This window comes from Ochotona princeps, chromosome 6, assembly GCF_030435755.1.
Source record: "Ochotona princeps isolate mOchPri1 chromosome 6, mOchPri1.hap1, whole genome shotgun sequence".
NCBI lineage: Eukaryota > Metazoa > Chordata > Mammalia > Lagomorpha > Ochotonidae > Ochotona > Ochotona princeps.
The window spans coordinates 41,367,699-41,394,567 of record NC_080837.1 but is presented as its reverse complement, the minus strand read 5'-3'; positions in this window follow the sequence as shown (position 1 = coordinate 41,394,567).

Sequence of the window (26,869 nt, the reverse complement as noted above, 5' to 3'; positions counted from 1 at the left end):
ATGATATCTTTTTGAATGTGTCCAGCAGGCTTTGGCCAGACAGTACCTGGTTATCCTCAGAATAGGTTTTTTTTGTAATAAATCATAGTGAATGGTGTTTCACCATAACATTTAGTTTTATGTGAGATTATTGGGTGTGGATTGTGTTTTAAGGGTGTACTGTATTGCCCAATCAGAAAACAGTATTATGATGAAGTTATCATTTGGGTCTGCTAGTTCACACCTCCTGGCCAAATGGGTTATTTAAAGTAGGGAGTTTGCAAGAACCACAAAAACAAACATTCAATTAGAATGATTGAACCTATATTATGGAATCAACTATATACAAATTGCTAAATGCTAATGTGAATGAGAAAAGGCCAGAAATTATTGTAGATTTACATAAAGTAGGTAGCAGGAGTTTAGATGAGCTCAACATTAGGATTCTGGTGAGAAACCCACTGGTATGTGCAAGGGCCATGTCTGCCTGTGGTTATGTGGAATCTCATTCCTTTTTCCTTATTCTGTTTCAGGTTCTTCTCCATCTTCCGCAACATTAGAATTGTTAAAGCTTTCATCCTTTGTCTTGAACTCTCAAAAATGCCCTTTGAAAAAATTTCTTCACCCGTAATGGTAGATTTTCCCCCTTTAATGCAAAGAAAAGGGACATCTTCTAGTCTAAGATGCTGTCTGTAATTCCCTCCTGGTTTGCAAGGCATAATTGTTATATAATTCATATTGGCCACCTGGCTCTGTGCTTAGAATCAAAAGCAAGTCTCTTTGGTCTGACTAAAAGTTCAATAGAGTTTCTATTTAGCTGTTTCATTTCTGCTAAGTGAGACAGATACAAAAGAATGAATGGAGTATCTACAGGTGAATCTACAGAAAACTGGTGAATCACAGATTTGCCAACGATTCAGAATTCCAACTGCATGCAGCATTATGTTGCTGACCCCTCCTGAGTCAAAGTGGACTCTTGCATCTGTTCACAATCTACTCAACCTTCTATATGTCACCGTCATTGCCTTTCCATCATCCATTTAACTAAAATGGAAGTGCTTGCTATGCTGAGGACCCACGGAAGGTCTTGAGGAGCAAAGACATGGTTTTTCTGGCTACTTGGACTTTAAAATTACACATGTTCGTGTGTTTTCTTTCACTATTCAGAACAAGTTGTAGACAAATACAAAACTTTGAAATCTAGCATCGAAATGAGTTGGTGACAGGTAAGTAATATGTGCTCTAATATTTTTCTAAGGATTGCTCTAAAGTTACTGATAAAGTGATTTGTTGAAGATTCACTTCCAGTTCTGCATGTTTGTCTAAATATCCAGAATGTTCTTACTTATTACCTGTCTGAAATATACCACTGATTTTACTTGTATTTGTCTGTTGAAATGAAGTCCATTTTTTATACATTCAAACAAGTCTCACAGAATATTTTTTCAGTTTAAATAGTTGATGATGTCAGCATGTCAGAGGTTTAAATTTGCACAGTTGCGTCTTTTTAATGAGACTCCATAGGGCATATATTCAAGCAGATTCTTGCAGTCTTTAATCTTGAGCTTTATAGTAAGAGCTCACCATATCTATTTAATGTGAGAGAATGTGAATTGGCAATACTTTATTCCTTACGTTATATATTTATGAGACCTGCTTATCCAGACCTCACAGTCCAATTATTACTCTACCCAGAGACCTTATTTCCAGATTCATGTTTTCTCCTCATGTACAGCTGTAAACCACAAGTGAAGTTTCTAATGTCAAACAAGGTGTATCCATTAGTTCCGCTAAAAAGCTCTAACCACAAGAGTTCATTGATTTTTAGTTTCATATATCTTTAATGAGGAGATTAAATACTTGTTTAGGAAGTACAGCCCAGCTTAAGTGGTCCTTGCTCCTACAGCATGCACAAGTAAAGTTCTCTATGAATTCTCCCATAGGCCACAACAAGAAACAAAACCTGCTACCCCAAAACGTACTTTTGCAAGCACTTCTATAAAAAGTCAAAGAAGACATTATAATAATTTTAAAGAGTCACTCAAAATTAACAATGATAGGAGAAACAAAAATGTTTCCAATTGGCCTCTGGGCATATCTTCCCAGGTAGCTCCATAAATGCACAGCAAAACACAAAGTTTTGTTTTTAAGTGAAAATTAAGTATATCTTGTCAAGTTGCTAATCTGTAGGATAAGAGAAATTCTTAATTTAAGGCCAAACACAGATCCTACAAAAGTTCACCTAAGTCATTAAGAAAAATGAGGGCCTGGAGCAGCAGCCTAATGGCTAGAGTTGCCTTGCTCGTGCTGAGATCCCATATGGGTGCTGGTTCTAATCAGGCTGTCCTGCTTCCAATCCAGCTCCATGACTGTGGCCTGGGAAAACAGTCCAAAGCCTTGGGACCCTGCACCCATGTGGGAGAACCGGATGAAGCTCCTGGCTCCCGGCTTCAGATTGGCCCAGCTCTGGCCATTGTGGCCACTTTGGAAGTGAATCAATGGACATCTTCCTCTCTGTCTCTCTGTCTCTCTGACTTTGCAATAAAAATAAATAAATAAATAAATAAATAAATATTAAAATTAAAAACAGATAATTTCTTAGACAGGTGAGACAATTATTAAATAACTGAAATAAAAGATTATGCCAATTCAAAATCAGCAAACCAAACTAAAGTGTGATCAGAATAAGGAATACCCAGTCGCAATGTCATACTAATAAGTATGGAATGCTGCAAATCTCTCAAAATAAGAGTGCAAAATGATACTAACATTTTCTGTGTGCAGAATGTTTTTTCTTTTTGATAAGCAAACCATACTGTAAGAGGTCTGCAGCAGATCCCAGGGTTATCTAACCAAACAGGAGGAAAAGATCGATTGATTGCTCACTCTACTTTCTTTTAAGGATTTATTTTATTTTATTGGAAAGTCAAATATACAGAGGGGAGGAGAGACACAGAGGAAGATCTTCCATCCATTGATTCACTCCCGAAGCAGTCACAATGACCAGAACTGCGCTGATCGGGGGTGCAAGGTCCCAAGGCTTTGGGCCGTCCTTAACTACTTTCCCAGGCCACAAGCAGGGAGCTGGATGAGAAGAGGGGCCGCTGGGATTAAAACCGGCGCCCATATGGGATCTCAGCACATCCAAGGCGAGGACTTTAGCCACTTGGCTACTGTGCCAGGGCCTGCTTACTCTACTTTAAAGAAAAAGTTTTCCCTTCAGAAAAAAAAAATTGACAGTGGTAATCTGGATTGTGGGATTTGGTGAGAGTACCGAGGAATCATATGTCAGAAAAATGGAAGAAGCACGGTCATCTAAAGAAGATAGAAATTCACTAAAACACATTAGTTGCCTTTGCAAAAAAGTATTTTTATAACTTCAAAAAATGTCTACTTTTCCCAAATATTGAGGCAGTTACTCATAATTGCAGAGTACAAAATTGCTTTTTAATAATAATATGAGGTTCTAAAAGGAGTCACTTAAAAGGCTTATTTAGATGCCGCAGTAGCAAAATAAGAATGTGATGAAAGATGCAACCAAATAGTAATGCTCAGCCCGGAGAAAGACATTTGTAACAAATTCAGAGCATCTTTATCCTCATCGTAGTCAGGTTTAAACAAAATCAGTAAGAATAACATAAAGATTTTCAAAAACAAGGACAGGGCTGAAAAATTCCCATGGTTTAAAATTTCATTTTCCAGGAATTATTTTGAAACTCTCTTTGTGTCCATGCGTGTGCATTTAACTATTTTTGATAAATATTAGGTAAATCTTATTATTTTGGATATTTTAATATTTCTTGATGCACATTCATATGTTATCAGGAACTTTTTATAATGATTTTTAACATATGAATAGTATGTGCCATGAGGTTGGAAAAATTCTAAAGAATTATAACTGAAATAAACTGAGGTGTTACTGAAATATTCTTTAGCTTTTAAAATGGCATTTACTAATTTTATAATTTTTTATGACATGAAAAAACGTTTAAAGCACAACCTACATGAAGATAACACTTATGACACTATCATAATATAGGAAAAGCATGAACTGAAATAAACAATATTTTAACATTAATCATTGTAGCTATAATTTTATTTGATTCTTCAATATTTTCCATGATGTGATGATCATGTATTACTTTTAGCTTATTTTCAAGAGAAAATTAAAAATAACCAAAAAATCTTTAAAACACATTAATCTGGTAATTTAAATCTATTTGGCCAATACTGGTTTGATATCCAAAATTATCATAATATCAAAACTCTGCGTTAGCTTAAATATGTCATTTGTGCTACCTAATAGAGTGTGGTTAATCTTAGGAATAGAAATATTCCTATAACAGGAAAAGTTTATTCAGTTTTATGGAAATTGTTCATATATGGTTTATTAAATATCCTGCATATTAATTCCTGCTGGCCTCAGAAATCTTTTCTAAATGACACAGTAGCTCAAGAGGACCTTCCTTCATCTGCAGAGATAGGGAAGCTCAATCTATTTGTTAGAAGAGTGAATTGGTGTTGCTAGGAATCCTTGAGGAACCCTTACACATCTACTTCTTTTCCCTTACAGTTTTGGAGTTATGTTTTAAAAAGATATGCATTCTCTGTGGTTCCTAATAATTTAAGCTTTTAAATGCACTCATTTTTTTGATCATCACAGATACTACAACAAAAATGTCATGACTGATCCACAAATTGGGGATAAAGCTGGGCGGTGGGAAGAGGATATAGCGATTCAATGTGTGTTTAATCTTTACACAGCTCAAATGTGGCCTTAATTTTGTTCTCATTTTCTATTTTCCCATTATGAAGCTAACAACACTTTGGAAGATAATTCAGATAATTCTCTTTTGCATACCCTAAAGGCATAACAGTAATGCCCCTTTCTATGCAACCCTGACCCCTAATATTTTTCTAGACCAGACCTGAGAGAGGTAGAAAATTGAGAGGGTGCAGGGGAAAATCTTCAAAAGCAGCATGCTTCTAAATTGATACCATGTAAACCTCTTATGGTATTGGGAAACCACTGCTGGGGGTAAATGAAATGAATTCACTGGGGCATCTAATCCTATTCCTGGAACATTTAAACTGTTTAAATGCACTGGCGAGCAAACAAACTTCAAAGCAATCATTACACCCCAGACACTGTTGCTTGTGTGGCTGAAATCTTTATGAGATTAGCCCCCGACAGGCAAAGAAGTTAAACATGGCCAGAACCACTTTGAAACTGTCGGAGGATACCCATTTACTGGCTGAGAATCCCAGCAAATGTGCTTGATTCCTAACAAGGCTCTGCCCCCAACCTGGGCGTTGCCTACCAAGTTTAAAACCTCACTGCAGTCTTCATTTCTCACCTTGACAGACGCACCAGCAATGACAATACCAGGTCAGCAAAAATGCAAGTCTTTAACATGTATTTGGTTAAATGCCCACTTTACTATCACTCTTGTCTGCAAGAAAGAATTAATGCTGGGTAGCACATCTTAAACCAATATTATAAAGAATGTGACCATGTGCCCCGGTGCGGTAGCCAAGCAACTAATGCCCTTGCCTTGCATGTGCCAGCATCCCATTTGGGTGCCGGTTCTAATCACGGTGGCACCGCTTCCCAGCTTCCCATCCAGCTCCCTGCTTGTGGCCTGGAAAAGTAGTTGAGGACAGCTCAAAGCTTTGGGTCACTGCACCCACGTGGAAGATCCATAAGAGGCTCCTGGCTCCTGGCTTCAGATCGGCCCAGCTCTGGCCATTGCTGCCACTTGGGGAGTGAATCATCAGGTGGAAGATCTTCCTCTCTGTCTCTCCTCCTCTCTGTATATCTGACTTTGCAATAGAAATAATTTTTTTAAAAAAATATGTGACTAAAAGATTCTTGCTATTTTGTTTCAAATATATGAAAAATGATGCGCAAAATTAATGTATAAATGATTGACTGCTTTTCTTTCTTGTCAATAGTTGGACTCATCCTCATGTCAACTACCTCCAAATTTTTCTTACTTCCTGATACCAGATCTTAATGCAAATGTATTTTTAATTAACCAACTTATGAATAAAATATGTTATTCATAAGCTAGCAATGTGATTTTTACCTAGGTAAGTGGAGTTTAAAAACAGCAATGGTGATTCATTCAACAAACACTGACTGGTACCATAATATTGACACTAAACACATAAATACAATGAACTCATGTTGTCACAGTTTAGTGGATGAGGTAAAGCAAGCAGAAGTGAGGATCTGAGCAGTGTGTCAGGTGCACAAAGAAAGAGAAAGCAGGATAGCAATGGAGGCTTGAATACGTTTTTCTCTGCACTTTCCATTTTCATGGTTATTTTTTTTTATCTTTACATTGTTAATTAGGGTAAAAAGGTACAAGGCTATAGGGAAGTGGGTAAGACTATTATTTCCCTATTGTTTCCTTCATATATCTGAGGTAAAGGGAATATTGAGGGAGAAGGCCCACTCTGTTTCCCACCCATCCCCAGGTCCCCGATGTGGGGCATGCTCTGGGATTCTTGCTCAAGTGGTTTGGATAGTTCATCAGCTATGAATCGCTGCCAATCTCACCACAACAAGCACAATGAGGTCGTTGGAGAATCCACTGATTGACATAATCCATCATAGAGTCTCTGTTTGCCCTGTATTTCGCTGCCAAAATATAGCTGAGGTGGTTGATTGACTTGTTCTGTCTTCCGTCTTGGTTAGGGTTCTGAGTCCAACATTTCGATTGGGGAGATCCCCAAAAGAAACTCTGAGGTGTTCCCAGACCAGATTCTTGCATGCACTAGCAAGTATAGGGCCCGCCACAGTCCATCACCCTGATCAGCTTGTGGTTGCAATTGCTGGGTTGGTTTTGGTTTCAGCCCCGACTTCCACTGGAACCAGTGGGTGTTGCAGTCCAGCCTGGTTCTGCCCAGCACACACTCAGCCCTCACATACACCAGTGGGAGCTGCAGCCCAGTCAGAGCGACCCACAATAACCCCCACCAGGCCCGCCCCCTACCCTGGTTTGCCAGTATGTGCAGCAGACTATTCCAGTCTGCCCCATACCCCATTTGGCTCTTGTATATGTCGAAGGGTATTGAAGCTTAGTTCCATCTAACCAACTCAACTCTCCAGCCCTCATGGATGTTGTTGAGTGCCTCTCTGTCTAGCCACCCCAGCCCCTGTCCTAGTTTTTTGTGCCCTCCCATGGGAGTGGTAACCCTAGGGGAGGAGCCCACTATTTCCCTCCCAGCTCTCTCTCCCTCCCAGATTATGCACTCTCCAGGTGGTTCTGTGGTTAGACTTGACAGAACTAGCCCCCAGTGCCAGCTTCTGCTGCGGCTAAGCCCAAACAACCCTCACCCACTCTAATTTTGTTTGCACCAGTAGGAATAATCCACCCAGCCTGTCTTTTCCCTGATCTGATCTGCATGAGGCGCACAGGTGCTGTAGCCCTGCCTAGTCAGGTCTGCCCCCATCCCAGCTCACGCTCTCCAGTGGGAGTAGCTGTCCAGCAAGGAAACCACCCCTTATTCCCCTGCCGGCTCTGCCCCTCCCTTCCTGATTCTCACGTATGCTGGTTGGGTGCTGCAGTCACATCTGGCACAGGCAACCTCACCTTGGCATTCCGTGTTGTGTACTGCTTTTGTCGCGACCAAACTTGGCTCGACCCACACTCTGCTCTGGCATTTGAATTTGCCAGTGGATGACATGAACTGATTCAGCCTGGTCTGCACCCGACCCATGCTAAATGTATGTCAGTGGGACACTTTCCTTTCATAGTTCTTAGTTTGTGAAATTCTGCATGTCTTAGTTCATGCTATCAGCTCAAAATAAAATTTTAAAAACCTTTCATTTCCACTTGATTCATTGAAGTATTAATGAGAATACAAATCAGTGTTCATTTTACTCCCTGAAATGATGCTGCCAAATTAATTTGGGTCCTTCTAAACATCATGGACAAGAAGATGTTGCCTTTTAGGCACAAAAGGACCGATTTTAAGGAAAATCTAAGCTGCTGAAGTCACCTCTGTAGGAAGACCACATGACATTTATTTAGGTACATGTTCTTATCACAGTCCTCAAGCTACCTAGAAGAGGTACATTACAATCTTGAAGCTTGGGAACAGCTTTAAGAGAATGAAACCCATCTACTTCAACGTACTGTATAACCCACCTGTCATTATGTCACTCCATCAGGAAGCATCACCCCTCAAGCACACTGTATTAGTTCCCCTAAGATTTATTACTTTGTTGCTTTGGGGTATAATTGCATCAAACTACACACTAGAAATTTGTAAGTAAGAACACTGTGAGCATATTGTAGGAATATTATTTCCTATGTTCCAATTCTTTCTTTCTCCCAACAATGCCTCAACCTCCCACCTAGGAATTCACAAGAGAAACTTATCTCTGGGCAAAGAATGGAATAAAAATCAAACAGTCATGAGCAATGATCTAGTTTGCTTTTGTCTCATTAAAGGCTGTGAATCATAAAACTGATCAGGTCACCTTTAAGTTAATTGCTCAAAACCTGAGTCATACCCATTGTCCGGTTCACTCTCCATAGCAACTTCTTAGCATTCTAATTTTATTGTTGTTTAGACCTTTCCTTTATCTACTTTAAATGTGGATTCTGTCTTGCTGGTTATATGCTTTTGGTTGATCTTAAGACCCATACTAAAAGCAGAACAATCATTACATATTGTTATTTTCAGCATGCTCCTTTCCCTCATATCCTTGGGAAACTTCAGCTCTTGTTTCTTATATGGCTATACTGGTAATATTTGCCAATCCAGCAGAAAGTTTTATACAAATGAACTCGAGTAATAGAATGTTAACCTATAATAAGAGTTTGTCACACCACAGGCACGCTACAGGAGATCTACCATTGATTTTTCAGTAAATATGGCAAAAAGTGAAAAATATAGTGTGTACTCCTCAGCACTAAATTTTTCAGTGACCATTTTTCTTTTCTGCTATTTTCTATTCTGCTGTCTTCAGGTGATATTTAATAAAATGTTCTCTTCCCTCGGTGTTTCAACTTGTACTGACATGGCTAATGGGCCCTATACTGAAGTTGTCAACTGGTTTGCCATTAATGCATTTGTAAAGCCTGCCTTTCCTCTTTGGTAAAACAAGAAAAGCAAATTAGATAGGGGGAAAAATGACTGTGTCATGAAATTACAGAGACAGCATGGATCATGTTTCTCTCAGCTTTGGGGGGGTTATACAAAACCTTACAAGCCAATAGAACAATGGACAGTTCCTTATCTTAAAAACTAAAATTCAGAATATAGCAAAAATACACAGTGTTTATTAGAAAATTCCTCTTTCCATTTTAACCTAAAATGTTCTTCCAGAACTCAGGTATCTTTTCTTATTATTTAGGTCTTATTTAAATAAAAAAAGCATCAACCCCTTTCATTAAATCTTTCGGGAAGGTAGGTGTGCTCAGGTCAGATGTCACTAGAAAAAGACCAATTACTCTCACACGAGTCATTTAGCTTGCAAAAATGCTGCAAGCCAGAGTCCGGTCGTCTATATTGTACAAGCTCAGAAACCTGATCTATCAGTAAGGTAAGAATGAATGAACGTGTCATGGTTCAATACAAATAAATAAAGTACATTGATACCAACAAACAGAAACATCTTTTTTTTCGTAATTGTGTGATTAGTCCTTTAGTGAATTGATACTCTCTCCTTTCCTAGATACAAAGGGCTTGAGAAATTGGGAAGATGATAATATGTTCCTTATGGAGTTATTGCACAAATTTTGAATCTCAAGAATGTACAGGCATATAGGACATGAAGGCAAATAAGACCTGTTCATTAACTTCAAGAAATATGTAGCCTACTAGATAGACACAGACATATAAATAAATACATTGAAAAATACTATGGACTGTTATTCAAGATCCATACCATGAATGGCCAAAGACTTTAAATAAGTCAGACTCTGTAATAGGAATATGCTTCCTCAGAGTATAGGAGTATTTAAAAACTGTTGACCAAATCTCCCTTTCCTATTGAAGAAAACTGATTGGCTCTGATCCTCCACTTGTTTATTTTATCGTATATTCATCAGAGTGGAATCTTTTTTCCCTACTGTCAGCTTTTCCACCTTTATTCTACACGTATAGCTCCACAATGTAAGACAGACTTTTTTTTCCTTTCAAGAAGATTTATTTATTTTAGAGGTTGAATTGACAGAGAAAAAAAAATGGAGAGAGAAATCGTTAATCCACTGGTTTACTCCACAACAGACAAAGCTTGAATCTTCCATTGCTTTCGCAGGTGCATTAGCAGGGAGCTGGACTGAAAGCACAGCAGCAGGACTTAACTCACTATGCCACAGCAACAGCATCACAATAATTTGAAAGTCATTAACACACAACTCTGCTTGCTTGAATTGCACAATTAAAAAATAAACCTCTTTAATGGCTTTATATTGCCTTCAGATATCCATATCTGAAGCATATCTTTAAATATCAATATTGACATTTTATGGAAGACTCATATCCATATCTTTTGTTTTTTATGTTTTCCCAGTATTTTTGATCATATTAAGTGCACAAATTTCTTTTTTTAAGATTTATTTATTTTACTTGAAAGAGTAATAGAGAGACAAAGATTTTTCCATCTACTGGTTCATTTCACAAGTGGACATAATAGTGGGAGCTGGGCCGATCCAAAAACCAGGAGCCAGGAGCTTTGTCTAGATATCCTATGTGGATACAGCAATCCAAGGACTTGGGCCATCATTTAATGTTTTCCCAGGCCATTAGCAAGTGGAACAGCTGGGATGCAAACTAGCGCCCATATGGGTTGCCAGTACTCGCAAGCAGAGAATTAGCTCTGCAGGCTACAAGGATGGTCCCTAACTACATTGATTCCATTTTTTCAGTCAGTCTCCAAGTATTTATTAAATGTGTGCTCTGTACCAGGCCTGCGCCAATGGTAGTAAGCAGGAGAGGGGTTTATATACCACAACATACAAATTGATTCCTGTTCCACTTGATAGCTTAAAGCTACTTACTATTCAAAGTATAACTATCACCTGCTTCCTTATATTGCCCAGCATCTACAGAAATCACTGCCTGTTACACATTCTAATTCCAGATTTCATGTACTTATTTGTAATACCTGCTTGCCTCCCGCTTATTTTTGCCTTTATTTGCCTACTAGTGTGTTAGCTCTCCTGAGAGCAAGATTTGTGCATGATTTATCTTGGTATCCGCAAGGCATTTTACATATGTTTAGGGCACAATGCTTTTTGTAGAATAAAATGTTTCTGGAGGTTCTAATCTAAAGGTAAAACAATTTTAGAAGATCTCATTACCACGCTTTCCCCCCTCTATGGATACTTTATCAAAACAACAACAACAAAAAAAATGAGTGTTGCTACTATCCAAAAATGTCATACCATTTTGACTCATTTATATGTTAAAATAAGTGGGGAATTTTTTTACATGTCTTCATCTTCTATTATAGAAAGCAAAATTTTCTGTTTTTAATACCTGATACACAACAATGCTACTTGATCATTTCCTCTAAAAACTTACACTGATTATTTTATTGTTGTTGTTGTCCTTCCCATGGCATTTCACATGACACACGTATCACATAGGAGATATGTCTTTAACCAGATTTGCTGCTCTGTTGGCTATTGGCTTAAAAAAGGTCCCAGGGTATTCATTTCTGGATAGCTTCACATCATAAAGAAATTAAAATAGAGCATCTTGGTTTCAAGTTGACCCAAGAGAAGAAGAAAACATGAACCCCAAGGAATTGTCATTTAGGCATTTATGACCAGATCAGTTTAAATTTTACTTTGCCACCTGCTGTTCTCATTATATCAGCATCCAGGGAGAGGCGAGACTGTGTTGTTCAATGGACAACTCAGAAAATTGTGCCTTAAATTCACCAGAAAGCTCCCGTGCATAGAAAAGCAAGAACAGCATCTCTTACTGACCTCTCTGTCCAATACATTTTCCTGGAGGAAATACCCAGTGCTTCAGACTAACTCCATTTTCTGTGATTTCACATAGCTTGGTTGTACCCTTCCTACTTACTACATTTTATATTTGACATCTCCAGTTACAAAGAATTGTCTCTTTTATTCTATCAGAAAAGTCATAAAGTTTCCTTCTAAATACCACTTTGTGAGGTTTCTCTGCTCTCATCCACAAGATCAGCTCAGTTCCACCCACTTTCTATGTACTTTTCCTCAAATTAGCCTGGTGATATGGAATTCATAAGAACTTTCTTGAATATTATATCATCTGTCGTGAACACCAGTTAGACAGTGAACAATTTAAAAATACAGTAAATAATTTGAAAGAATGGAACATTGATTTATTAGCCACCATCATTACATTCTCAGTTTTCTATTTAAATAATATTTTAAAATAGTTGTGTATTAATTTTTCATTTGAAAAATTTAAATTGTATGGTTTGCTTAGAAAAGTAAATGATTTTCCTCTAAAACCTGCAACAGTGGTGAAGTTCATAAATATTCCTTTTACTTGCCCAGACAAGATAGAGATAGAAAGAAGTAGGCTTTAAAATGAAAAACAGGGCCCGGCGGCGTAGCCTAGCGGCTAAAGTCCTCGCCTTGAAAGCCCCGGGATCCCATATGGGCGCCGGTTCTGATCCCAGCAGCTCCACTTCCCATCCAGCTCCCTGCTTGTGGCCTGGGAAAGCAGTCGAGGACAGCCCAATGCATTGGGACCCTGCACCCGTGTGGGAGACCTGGAAGAGGTTCCTGGTTCCCGGCCTCGGATCGGCGCAGCACCAGCCATTGTGGCTCACTTGGGGAGTAAATCATCGGACGGAAGATCTTTCTCTCTGTCTCTCCTCCTCTCTGTATATCTGACTTTGTAATAAAATAAATAAATCTTTTAAAAAAATGAAAAACAAAAACAAAAAGGAAAAAAACCAACTTTCTCTTTCCTGAGAGGCGTTTCAAGAAGCATGTCTTTAAACTTTGGCTTAGGTCTTGTTGCTGAATTTGATATAATGCTGAAAGGAAAGTGGACTGACCTGTTGGGTACTGGGGGTGGGAAGAAAGCTTAAATTTAGTGAGAATTGAGACTTTTTTTTGAAAGTGCAACTCTACTCCCAATAGGATTTTGTTCCAATAATTTGAATACTTAAGAAGCTAAGACTAGACACCTATATCCACAAAGAGGAGCTGCCAATTATCTGGTAAGACGAGCAGTTAATTATCTGCTAAATTTAATCAATTAGCAAAAAAAAAAAAAAAAAAAACCTCTTACTTTAAACTCCTACTTTCTCCTTAATATAATAGTGACTTACTTTCGTCTGAAATACCTGGTTAATTAATTCAGAATTTAACTTCAGTTTGTTTGTCTGGACTGAGGTTGAATGGTACATTCTGACTGAATTCCCAGAGGTAGAGAGGTGTTGCAAGAACATTGCCTTTATAGAGTTTCTCAAAAAAAAAAAAAAAAAAAAAAAAAAAAGCATTACACTTCAGTAAGTGAATATAGAATTAGACTAAATTACACATTCAAACTACTTTTGATTATTTGGGAAAACTGAGGTAAAGCCTGGCATGGATTACCTTAAACCACAGGCATTTGACAGAGAATCAAATTAAGCTCTGACTCAACTAATGAATATTTTCATTTAAAAGGAAAGTTATATTGAATATATTTGTGGGGTATCTCTGACATGTCTTTAAATGATTTTAATATCTCAACGCTCAGATGAAAGTATTATAATTGCTGAAAAATAAATATATCACCAGCAAACATAAGAGACGTTTTTATTATTCTTAGTAGGTCCAAACATTTCAAAGTGCTAGCAAGGCGATGAACATGTGAAAGTATGACTGCAAATTCTACTCTTCTTGCTTCCTTCATTCCACTTAGATATAAATTCAAATTACAGGATAAAATATTTAAAGGAGCATTAATGAAGTTGAGAGATAAAGGACTGAGTTAAGTAATAAACTAGATACATCTGTTGCTGCATAGATAGGAATTTAAAAGAGCTTTTAGAAAAATCACAATATATGGGAAGAGAAATCCTAAATCTTTTTTTAAAAAGTTTGTGTATTTCAAAGGAATCATTGAGATATAGATTGAGAGAGCAAGAGACACACAGAGAAAGTGAGGGAGAGAATCTTTCATCTGTTAGTTCACTCCTCAGATGTCCGTATCAGCTGGTGCTGCGCAGATCCAAAGCTGGGAGTCAGGAGCTTATTCAGTTTTCCACATGCATGCTGGGCCTATGCACTTGGGCCATTCTCTGCTGCTTTCTCAGGCACATCAGTAGGGAGCTGGATCAGAAGTGGAGTAGCCTGGACTCAATCTGGCACGCCCATGGGGTATCAGCAATGCCGGAGCAGGCAGTGTCTCAGCACGGTCGCCCTCACCCCCTTTTATAGGTTCATTTTAGAAATTCTATTCAAAAACTAGCTTCAGATGAAAGAGGGAGAGATTGAGAGAAAAATCTTAGTTTTTTCAATAGCCATAGTTTTTAACACCAAGCTCACCTGCAATTCTCCTCTATAATATGCAATAAAGCATAAAAAGTCCTTTAAAATGATAATTGTATAAACCCAGAATTATTTTTAGAGCAGTGGGATTTCTTTTCAAGTCAAGCTGTTTGTAACATTAACAGAAACACACACACGAAGGGAGGATGCTTGGCACAGCAGTTGTGGTGCACCCGGAACAACTGCACCCGCTCCTGCCTGCAGTGCCTCGCTTTAAGTACTGGCTCCACTGACGGCTTCTGTTTTGTGCTAAGGTGCACCCTGGGAAGCAGCAGGTGATGGCTCAAGTTCTATGATCTGTACTACCTACATGGAGACCCAAGTAGAGTCCCTGGCCCAAGCATTTGGCCTGATTCAGTCCTAGCCGTGGCAGGCATTTATATCTTGTCTTGTAAATGAAATGAAAATTTTAAAAAATATTAATCATAACAAAAAAGTGTAGTAGGTTCTTTTTTGCTGTTATTCTTCAGTGGCTTTACTGCATTTGGGCTACAATGTCTGCAGAACCATAAAAATCTTTTACACTGTGTCTCTCATAGTGGTAAATTGTCTTATGTGAGGCTAAACCGTGCTCAGAAACAACATTCTACGCAGCATTCAAATACCTGCATCAAAACTAAAATTCACAGATGACAAAGATTTTTGCTGTGTAATAGCTCCACAACTGCTATTAAAACGAGGCACAGGGTACTCAACAACAAAGTTATCTCACCTCAAAGCAGCCAAGCTGGATTGTTAGATAAATGCCTGCTTGGTTGCACATTGCGCTGGAGGCTACGAATATCCAGTGACTCTCCAGCATAAAGCCTGAACACTATCCCGATAGCCAGCCTCATCACCACATTAACCACACAGAGATTCAAAGAGATTATGAACAGTCTGCTGCTTGGCAAGATCTGGGAATTTTTCTCTACTTTAAAGAATAAATAAACTAGAGATGATATATATATATACATATATATCATAAAAACTATTCTAATGAAGTGAAATTAAGACTATAAACTGACTTTAAAACAAAATAAGAATATTAATACATCCATTTATGTCACCTATTTTGTGTTCTTCATAGAATATAAGAAAACAAATGTTATTAAACAAATTGAAAGAGATCTTTATTAAAAGAAGCTATAAAGCAAACAAGAGGCATTAGGAGTAAAGATTATGGTTTGCTTCAGTTTTCCTTCACTTGTATTTTTAAGTTAGTTATTTTGGTTTATTTAAAAGAGTACAAGAGGGGCTTGTGTTGTGGCAGAGCACTGCCAGCATCCGGGTCTTGCACGTATCAGCAGCGCAAGCACTTGGGCCGTTCTCCACTCCTTTCCAAGGCTCAGTAACATGGCGTTAGATTGGAAGTGGAGCAGCTGAAACTCCAAGCAGCACTCATATGGGATGTCAGCATCATAGGTGGCAGCGTAACCTACTGCACCACAAGGTAAGCCTCTGCTTTTCACTTGTTGAATTCTTTATATTGTGGAGCATTAAGCTATGGACTAAAATATAATTTAAAATATATTACAAAAGAAAGGGGAAGGAAAGGAAGAAGGGAGGAAAGAAAATATTTTATTCTTAGAATTATACCTTTGAAATACATTGAGTGTGTTTTATTTAAATTAATATTATATTAATGTGAGGTTTGAAAAATAGAAAATACTTTTGACAGTGAAAAAAATAATGAATAATAAATAAAAATTAAAAATAACCTTGGAGTAGGGTGCTGTGATTTGAGTGTGATCACTGAAGCTTGTGTGCTGAAAACTTAATCCCCAGTGCAACAGTACTGAAAGGCAAAATCTTTAAGAGGTGATTAGGTAATAAGAGCTCCGCTCTCCTGAATGGATTAAGGCAGTTATTATGGGATTGGATTAGTTAACACAGGAGTGAATTCCTCATTCACAATACAAAAATTTGCCTCCCTTCCCACTTGCCCCTTTGCTATATTTTTGATGAACCAGAAAGAAGACCCTTAGCAAATGCCAGCAACTTGATGCCAGACTTTCCAGTGTCCAGAATCAGGAACAGAATAAATTTCTGATCATTATACATTATCTAGGATATATAACTGGTGGCAGTCTTATAGTGGTGGTATAAGTCAGACTAAGACATAGGGCTGGGCCCGGTGCAGTGCCCTAGCGGCTAAAGTCCTTGCCTTGAATGAGCTGGGATCCCATATGATCGCTGGTTCTAATCCCAGCAGCTCCACGTACCATCCAGCTCCCTGCTTGTGGCCTGGGAAAGCAGTTGAGGATGCCCCAAAGTCTTGGGACCCTGCACCTGCGTGGGAGACCCAGAAGAGCTCCTGGCTTTGGATCAGTGTAGCACTGGCTGTTGTGGTCACTTGGGGAGTGAATAAAAGATGAAAGATCTTTCTCTCTGTCTCTCCTCCTCTTTGTATATCTGACTTTGCAATAAAAATAAAATAATCTTATAAAAAAAGACATAGGGCTTCTTGAAACAGCTGCAAAGCTTAGAAAACTTTAAAAAAAAACATGATTTGAAAGGCAGGATTAAAGAGAGTGAGGGTTACAGAGCAAGAGGGAAAGAGAGAGAGAGAGTATGAGAACAAAAAAAACCACGTTAATTTGATCATTCATTTACTGGCCCACTCCCCAAATAGTTGCAAAGGCTGAGGTTTGGCCAGATCAAAGCTAGGCGCCTGAAAGTCTATCTAGGGCTCCCAGGTGGGTGGAGAGCTCAAGCTCTTGGGTCATCTTCCACTGCCATCCCAGGTGCATTGCAAGAGCCAGTTGGGGAGTGGAACACTTGAGACTAGACACAGTATCTACAACGGATGACAACATCACAGAAAGCAGAGTAACCCTCTCTAGCATTACACTGGACACACAGAAAACATTTTAAATGTGTTTTTTTTTTTCATAAAAATTAACAGTAACATAAAAAGCATACACATCAATAAGAAAAAAATTGGAACATAATGAACACAAACAAAAACAGACATATGACCCAGCTACCTCACTTCTGGCCTGGGATAAACAATGGAAAATAGCTGAAGTGCATGGGGTCCTGCTTCCAAGTCTCCCTCCACTTGGAAGAAGTGCTTGGCTCCTGGCTTCATCCAGGCACAGCTCCAGATGTTACAGCCAACAGATATAAGATCTTGTTCTCTCTGTGTCTCTCCTTCTTGCTGTCTGTAACCCTGACTTTCAAATAGATTAATAAATCTTTTGGAAACAGATGATTTCATAACATTGAAATGATATAGTGGTATCTCTGTTGCATGATTGCAATTATTTTAAATTCTGGAAGGAAACAAAAGTAACCATCAAAAATGATTCTCTCTTAGTTCCAAGATTATTCACCAAGCTACCTATTTTATCGTATTTCTCAAACATTCTATACTTAAAAAAAAATTTCTAAACATAAAAATAAATGAATACATGCTATTTTTCAGTTCCTTTTAAACTCAAAATGTTATCAATACTTCATTGACGCCTCATGCATAGTTTTTACAAAAGAAATAATCAGATGGTCTCTGTGTAGGCTATGTTATTTCTAGTGCCCAAAGGACTTTCGTAAGCTCAGTTTACACTTGCGTTAGGGAGAAAAGGGGAGGGAAAGAAAACGCAGCATGAGAACAGTGTGAGGCATGTTCAGACCCAATGCTCACAGCAGGGAAAAACAATTGCTTCCTCTCCTGTTTCCAGTGACCTGGTAGTGAGGCTCACAGTGTTGAAAAAAGAATCCAAAATCACCTTCAGTATGGCTTCTCTCTGTTATTTTTATGCTAGCAAATGCCTGGTCTGAAGGACTCCATGAAAAGCCTCACGGCATTATATTACTCTAGTTCTCTTGGGCTGAAAAAAATCTCCAAATGAATACAAGTTTGTTTTTTTTTTTATGAGAAAGACAGGTCCATAACATGAGTCAAAGAATCTTATGACCACCCTGAGCCCTAAGATGAATGGATCATTAAATTCTAAGGATATTACCGCACTCTCTAAAATAATTCTTTGATTTGAGGCTTCAGTAGATTGGGAGAACTCTATGTAAATACATATCCTTTCTTTGCAAAGAAAAATAATCTGCGTATTATCCTTCCCTGATAGCTTCTTTATTGCTTCTATCACCTTAAGTATGAAAGCTTTCAGTGTAGGTGCTGAGGACAAAAATGAAAACAAAGGAATTCAAATGTTTGTTTATAAAGATGTTTGAGGGGATTAATTTTGTCTGGCCATTCAGGTAGGATTAAAGGGATTAACTTGAATAATAAAGGATATTATAAATAGGTATGTTTTCTCTAATTAATAGGCTCAGATATGAATATAAGATATGTCAAATTATTACAGAATAACCAATAATTACAGTATTTTGAATAATGGAAAGGAAACTCATGAGTCATAGAAAAGAGATGACTTTGGAATAAGACGAACTCATGCAGCAAATATAATGCTTCAGAAGACACATTTCCTATTTATATGTACAGTTAATAACATCTATTATGCAGTCTTAGTCCTACAAGCCTGTATTTGTTGAGAGAAATACTTTAAAACAGAAGCTTAATTACATGGTGCTCAAGTTTCTCAGGCAACATCAAAAGGGAAAAAGTCATTTGTGCTTTAATGAACATTTTGAAAGAGAGAAATAAGTTCTCAAGTAGAGAACACTATGAGACAAAGAGAAAGCAGGGACAAGAAAATTTAAATTGTAATTTTTTTCACTATGACAACAAAAGCTATGAAGGGGGATTTTTATTCCTATTAATTCTAAATAAGAGACTTTTACACTTCAGAGTTTGCTACATAAGACTTAACCAGGAATATTACAATTAAAAATATTTATTTTTAAGGGAAAGAGTCCCTGTCAGCTCTCTTTATCCAGATTTCTCCCCAAACACTACAAAAACCACACTTTAAAGAAACTTCATTTTCTGTATCAATAAGACAATAGCTTTTGTAAAACAAAAGAAAAACCCACAAAATGATAGTATAAAATGATTATTAATTTATACATGTTAACAGTAGAAGATATAAACCTGGGATTATTCAATTTAACCTGATGATTTTAGAAATGGCTAAAGAGGTTTTTGTCCTGGAATGAATCATTTCATAGGATGGAGGGATGTTAGGCACCATTAAATGCCATCCAAACAAAATAAATGCAAATACATTAGAGCCAAAATCTGATCACAGTTTCTGGATCTATCACTGCTCCACTTATTAGCATATTAACAAACCTAGTAAAAAGAAAATCAAGAAGGTTTCAAAAGGAGAAGTATTTGTCACAAAGAATATTTGAGTTTATAGAAATTGTGTTGAAGCCCAGTCCTAGGAAGATGCTATCTCAAGTCATAGGACTCTCATCCCCAAGTATATACATCATTTCTATCATTTCAAAGTAAACACATTTTTACCATATTTTTAGCAATCAATTATATTTTAGTTTAGTAAAATAAGCATGGAGGTGGTTAGTGCTGTGTTGTACTAGCTTAAGCCTCTGTCTGAAGTGCTGACAACCCATCCGGGTGCCAGTCAGAGTCACGGAGGCGCCACCATCAGTCTAGCTTTCTGCTAATGTGCCTGGGAAAGCAGTAGAGGATGGTCTAAGTCCTTGAGCCCCTGAACTCATGTGGGAGACCGGCAAGAAGCTCCTGGCCTCAGACTGGCCCAGCTCCAGCCACTGCAACCATGTGGGGAGTGAAACAACAAATGGAACATCGCTCCATCTCTCCGTCTTTCTCTGTAAATCTGCCTTTCAAATAAAGATAAACATTTCAGATAAAAATGTAAAATATGTATGGAATGTTGAAGTTATGATACCATATTTCAAAGAAACAAATCCTTTTTGTTCTGCTTGTTTCTGACCAGAGATGAGATCAAGTAATCAAAATAGTGTGCTAACCACTATCGGTTGTCACAAATTTATGTTATAAACACATCTGTGCAAGAAAATCAGATGATTATTTTAATTTTTAAAATTTATTTGGAAATCAGAAAGACAGAGAGATGTTCCTGTCACTGCTTTGGCATTATAGCATAGGTGGTAAAATGCTATGTATAACACTGGCCTGCCATATGGGCACCAGTTTGTGTTCTGGCTGCTCCACTTCTGATCCAATGGCCTGTTAATGGACTGGAAAAAGCCATGAAAAATGCGCCAAGTGTTTGGGCACCTGACACCCACATGGGAGACTTGGATGAAACTCCTGGGCCAAGCCCAGTGTTGACTGTTCCAGTTATTTGACAGTGGAAAATGTGTGTGTGTGTGGTGTGTGTGTGTGTGTGTGTGTTGGCCCTTTCTGTTTCTGTAACTCAGATTTGCAAGATAAATAAATAAATATTTGCTTAAAAATTACTAAAAGTCCACAATAGCCATAGCTGGGCCAAGCCAAATCCTGAAACCTAGATTTCAATCCAGTTCTCCATATGGTTGGCAGGAACCCAGGTACTGAAGTCATTTCCTGCGTCATCCCACCAGCAAGAAGCTGTAAATGGAAGAGCAGCAGAACTCAGTTCCAGGCACTCCAATGTGTGAGGTAGGAGACCCAGGCAGCAGCCTAACTGCTGCTGTGCCAAATGCCCATCACTAGGTGATATTTGATGAAATTACACCTAGGAGAACACTCTGCAAACTACCCATGGTTAATCTCAAAATTTCCACAAATTTCCAAGTGGGACTTGAATACCAAAATAACTAACATAAAAATGAAAATGATACACCTCCTTATTTTCAATATTTTGCCTAATTCTTGCACCACTTTAGCAAGTGGTGATTTAATTACTTCCCCTAGAATAATGACAACCCTGCCCTCCAGGAAATGGCTTTTGGAAGTATTCATTAAAATGGAACACTTGATGAGAAAGAAATTTGAATGTCACAGTCATTGTGGTCTGATTTCCTGGTTCTATTCTCATACCTGCCACTATATTTGAAGACCTCCAAATATACCTCAGTTGTTGCCACAGAAATCAAAAGGAAAACTAGGTCATCATTTAACACTGTGGCATTCGATTTTGAATTTCACATCTTGGGCTCTCATGGTTGCCTAATTTAAAGCCCATCTATTTGCCAACACTTCTTTTGAACTCTGAGAGATGCATCCATCATGATATGAGATTGGATGTGTAGCTTGAGGTACTAGAATAATAATCAGAGGTGTATATATAAATTGAAAGACTCTGCATTTCTCCAAACCATCTCCAGTAGTAGGAATGCTAAAATAATGCTAATGCAAGGAAAGATATTCCAGTGTCATTTTAGATTTCAGACATCACACATTTGTACCCATGATTATGTCAAAATATACACATAGGCATCATTTGTGAGAGAATTTATTATAAAAGAAAATGTAAAAAACCCGACACTAGCCTGGCCTTGCTTTATTTATTTTTTTTAAATCGGAGCTTGAATTGAGATTGAATAAATTTGTCCGGCTTAACATGAAATTGTATTGGTCTGAAAATAAAATAGAAAGCTGGTAAACCTATTCACGTGGAGTGAAAAGAAGAGAAAATAAAAGAAACATAAAACATCTCCTTCCTGGCATAAAAATGCTGTTTAAAAAAATAAAAGAAACCTACTTTTAAATAATATCATGCTTTATACAAAAAAATAAAGATCTAAGGAAGCCTGAGAAGCAAGGCAGTCCACATTTAATGCTAAGGATATCTACCTGGGAGGAGGAAGGGAAAGCAGAAAACAGATTGCTGCTACTTGGGGATTTAGGTTTTCACTTTTGAGGCCTGGGGGGTCAAGCACACCCAGGCACAGATCCAAAAGGCAAGATTTAATGAGTGTTTATTTCTATCTAGCTTTCACACCTTTGTTCATTTTACTCACTTCTCTTACACCACGACTTGGATACCTAGAAAAAAAATCTGTTTTAACAGATTAATTAAAGTGTATAGTTTAAACTGAGTAGAATTTAGTTGATTCAGATGTTGCTTCCAGGACCCAGATGATAAGTACTCCTTCTAAGCTTATTGCTAGCTTTTGAAATGCAGTAATCAGGGTTCCCATTTTGATTTCCTTCTACCAACACTGAAAGACAGACACACAAAATTCATTCTCTTTTTCAATTTTTCATTAATGATTTAGATCTGTTTGTCAGATCTAAGAGAATCTGTTAGATTGTCTTTGAAGCAGACTACTACAAATGTGGTAAAAATCCATTTATATTCAGAAGCTCAGATATAGTCAAAATACTAGTTATAAAACTCCATGGATTTCAAAAATTAATTTCTGGTTATTTAATACATTACCCTTCCTGAGAGTGAATTTGGTGCAAGATCATCATAAAGACAACACACTCCCAGCCACTAAGACCTTATTTCTCTCTAAACATTTCTCTAGGCATATATCTGCAATGTAAAGAGTTAATGTCTATAAGGTAGAAATTCATTAAGCAAAGTAGAGTTGGAACAAAAGTAGACATCTCAGTTTAGTCTTGTCTTTTCCTTCACAGGAAAAAAAAACAGAGAGAACAGAAGACATGAAGGAAGAAAAGGAAGGAAGGAGGAAGAAAGAGAGAGAGAAAGAGAAAAATGAAGGAAGGAGGAAAGGAAAGAAAGAAAAGAAATGAAAGCAAAAGAAAAGAAGTCAACAAGTGAAAAGACCAGATAGCAGTTCTAAGTTTCAGCCTAGATGGAATGTTTAGTACTAAGTTATAAATTCCAGAAAATAAGAGTTTAGAGGGGAAACAATGACAGATCTTAATTATGGCATAGCAAAGGGCATTGTTGCAGTAAAAAGAAACTACCCCTAAGATGAAGTGCTTAATCTTTAAATGAGATGTGGTCTAATAACTCAAAAGGATTGTGGTGCAATGATTCAGGTCCTCCTGGTAGAATGCTGTTGAATGCCCTTTATGAAATTCATTGTAACCTTCAATTCCTTCCTTACAGACAAAATTTCACTTCACTTGACATGAAGTAGAAAAAAAAAGATCATAAAGAATCAAATTAGAACAAGTTGCTTTTTTTTCTTGCAAAGGCTACTTTCCAACATATATATCAGAGAATCAGAGACCCTCCCCAAGAAGGACCAAGAAAAGCCATTCTTGTGCCTTACAGATAAAACTTTAAGAGACAGTTTATTCACTCTTTCAACTGGAGTTCAAATTCTCCCTTACAAATTACACTGCCTGAAAGCCAAGTTTGTTGTGTGAACCTCAATTTTTTTGTGAACCTCAATTTTTATTTACCCTAGTTTTGCTTCCTTTGCCTTAACAATATGCTCTGTAGAAACACTTCAAATCACTGGAGAGATTTATGAAGCCCATCATTATGTTTCTCTGCATGTCAAATAATTTCAAGTTCTCTAGTATATCATAGTACAGAAATTAGCTTGTTTCCTAAACTTTGAGTTTCAGATTGCTTCTGTTTTCTTCTGAAATATTCTTAACATTTCCACATTTATCTTACTAATTCCAATCATACTTGTACCCAAACATCTGTCAGAGTGCCTCACCCATGGTAGATATTTAGCCACTCATTTTAGTAAAAGAATAAACATAAGGGACTACAAAGTAAATGCTCAGATTTACATTAAAATGTGATTGAATTAAATAAGGAAAAATGTCCTTTTGCATTCCCCAGCTTCTGTTTTACTCCCCAACTTTTATATAAAATATAACAAAACTCACAGTCTTTGTTGATTTAAGTGTAACACTGCCATGTGTGAACCATGCATCTTTCTGGCAGCAGGATTTTGAAAGAGAAAACAAAAAACAAAAAACAAAACAACATATCCTATGCTCAACAAAGTAATGTTTGTAAAAAGTATTTGCATGAACAGCAGTCATTGTTTTCCTCAGAGGTAAGCAAAGGTGAGCAGATGAAAAGCTACCCATTCATAGATGCGTATGTCATCCATCACATCCTTCAATCCCTGCCAGTCCCAGGACTCTGAATGTGTGTAACAAGTTGTCAGGACTCCAAATTCATGTCTGAGGCACCTCTGGCTTATTCAGTAAATACTAATTTAATATACCCCTGAAAGATGAAACATAATCCACCTTGTATTAAATTCTCACTGGAAAAAGAAATTGTAATTATAGGCCGGAAGCAGAGATATTGGGGTATCACACTGACCTGAGTCCTTACTAATGGTTATTCCCTATTTCCTTCCATGCAAAAAAGAATACACATTGTCTTGAAAAGGAAACCTTCTTCCCAAACTCACAGGAACCAGCACTAACCAACTCTCTCAGACTTTCTCCAGCGGGGGGCGGCGGGGGGGATCTACCTGTGCTCTCTTGGAGGTAATCATCACTGAGGAAACAAGAACATACCTTTCAGGTTCAATTCAGAAATCAAGGAGGCCACGTTGCTTTCCTTCCTGAATCTCAGACACGGGGCAGTTCTGAAAGGAAAAGCAAGAAGGCGATCCTGAGTCAGTGGCCAGATGACCATACCTACCAGCATGGCCGTCTGCCTGATGCAGCAGTCAGGAACACTTCGCCTGGATATACTTTTATGGAACGTCCTTTAGATTTTTATTTGCACATTTTTGAAAACAGTTTAAAAAAAGGGACCGTTTATTTTTAAATCTTAGCCATGTCCTGACATTTAGAGGGAAAGAAAGAAGAAAGGAAAGACAAGATATGAAAGGAGGAATGGATGGAGAAAGGAGGTAAAAGTTTGCCTTAAAATATTTTTAAAAATATTTATAGAGAAAGTAAAAAACAGTGTGTTCCCCTTGACTGTTTTATGTTTAAAATGTTTCTGAGTAGCACAAACTAACAGATGTTTGAAATATTCAAATACAGATCATGAAAAATAATCAGTTTATGTGATTGCTGTAAATGAAAAGCCAGGATAAAACATGACTGTATATCAACTAAGGTGACCAACTTTTTAAGTTGGAGAATTACAGATAAATACTGAAGCAAATATATTTATATACATACATATTCATATTCCAAAGTCTGTGCAATTTCATATATTTCACACATTTAAAATTGCATATGAAAAACTTGTGTTCTGAGGTAGAACGTTACGTCTTTCTGTTTAGCTCTAAAATATATTTGCATATGGCCATAGATAAGAACAGAGGGTTTGTAAGATATTTCTCTCAATAATTATTACTTTTTACCTTTTTTGGACATGAATGTTGATCTTTTGCAGATAATAGCTAGATTCACAGTACTATTATTCAGCAGCATTTATATAGTTTCAATGAAAGCTTGCATTGTCCTGAAAAGCATTGATTTAAATAAAAAAGAAAAGTTGGCCTCACTACCTGACTTGTTTATAGTGATGCTAGAGTCCTCAGGATCTGAGGAAATCTGAGTTGGGCATAGACAATATCATGTTAGGAAGCTTGAATCTGGATGACATTGCGCAGCTCAGCCACCTGCCATTCATACTTCCCAACACTCCTGTTCAAACTTGCTTGAAAGAACCTCTTATGCTTTAATCCTTACAACCTTGAAAATAATCTGTGCCACAGGCATTAAGCCTGCAAACTTCTTTTAACTTTCCATTAAGTAGCTGAAACCGTCATCTGATTCTGTCAACTGACCTAAGTAAAGATTTTAATGCCCATCTGATGTACACGCATTTTTGTGTTTCATGGCAGATGCCTGCTCACTGTTGGTAAATGCCAAATGCATCTGGGAAAAGAGTTTTGAAAACAGTTCGACAGTCTGAAAAGTTCTCAACAATAAAACAGAACTCTTTACATTGCAAAGCCAAACAAATAACTCGGGCAAACGTAATTGAATAAATCCCGGGCTTCAGTGCAGATGGCTGTTTTCACTGTGTCTGTCTATGCTGCGATCTGCTGAAGTTTCTTCAGTCCCGTGTGTGTGTGCGTGTGTGTGTGTGTGTGTGTGTGTGTGTGTGTGTGTGTAGGGCTCTTTTAGATAAAATCTGGCATATTGTATGTGGCAGGCTGTTGAAAAATGAATAAAGACAGGAGAAAAAAGGCATTGTACATCCCACTGGTAATGACGGAAAGCCGGGTTGCTGATTGCCCATGGCCAGTTCTCCTGGTTTGCCTAGGGGCTCCCAAGATCATTTCTTTGCCCCCAGATTTTCATGTTGAATTATCACTCAGAATCTCTAAATGAACATGCCTCTTATTTTATTTAGGACACACTGGGTATTTGACTTCCTGCTAGGCAATACAATATTTAGTGTTTGCTGCATACATAAATGGCAAAAGATGAAAAATGGCATTATAAACATAATTTCTATTTTTTTCTTTTTTTCAAAGAGATGTTTTTGCTCCAAGCTTTCAAGAGGGAGACACCAAGTGCAAAGCATTTGTTCTGTGCTGGTTTTGCTGAGAGACTCTGACCACAGAAGCCTATAAGGACTCCTGCCAAGCTTCAGGCAACGGCCTTATGACTTTGGCCCGAGGCAGAGCTGGGGGCTAAGCACTTTTTACCTGGGGGGTGGTAAAGAATAAAGCAGGAACAC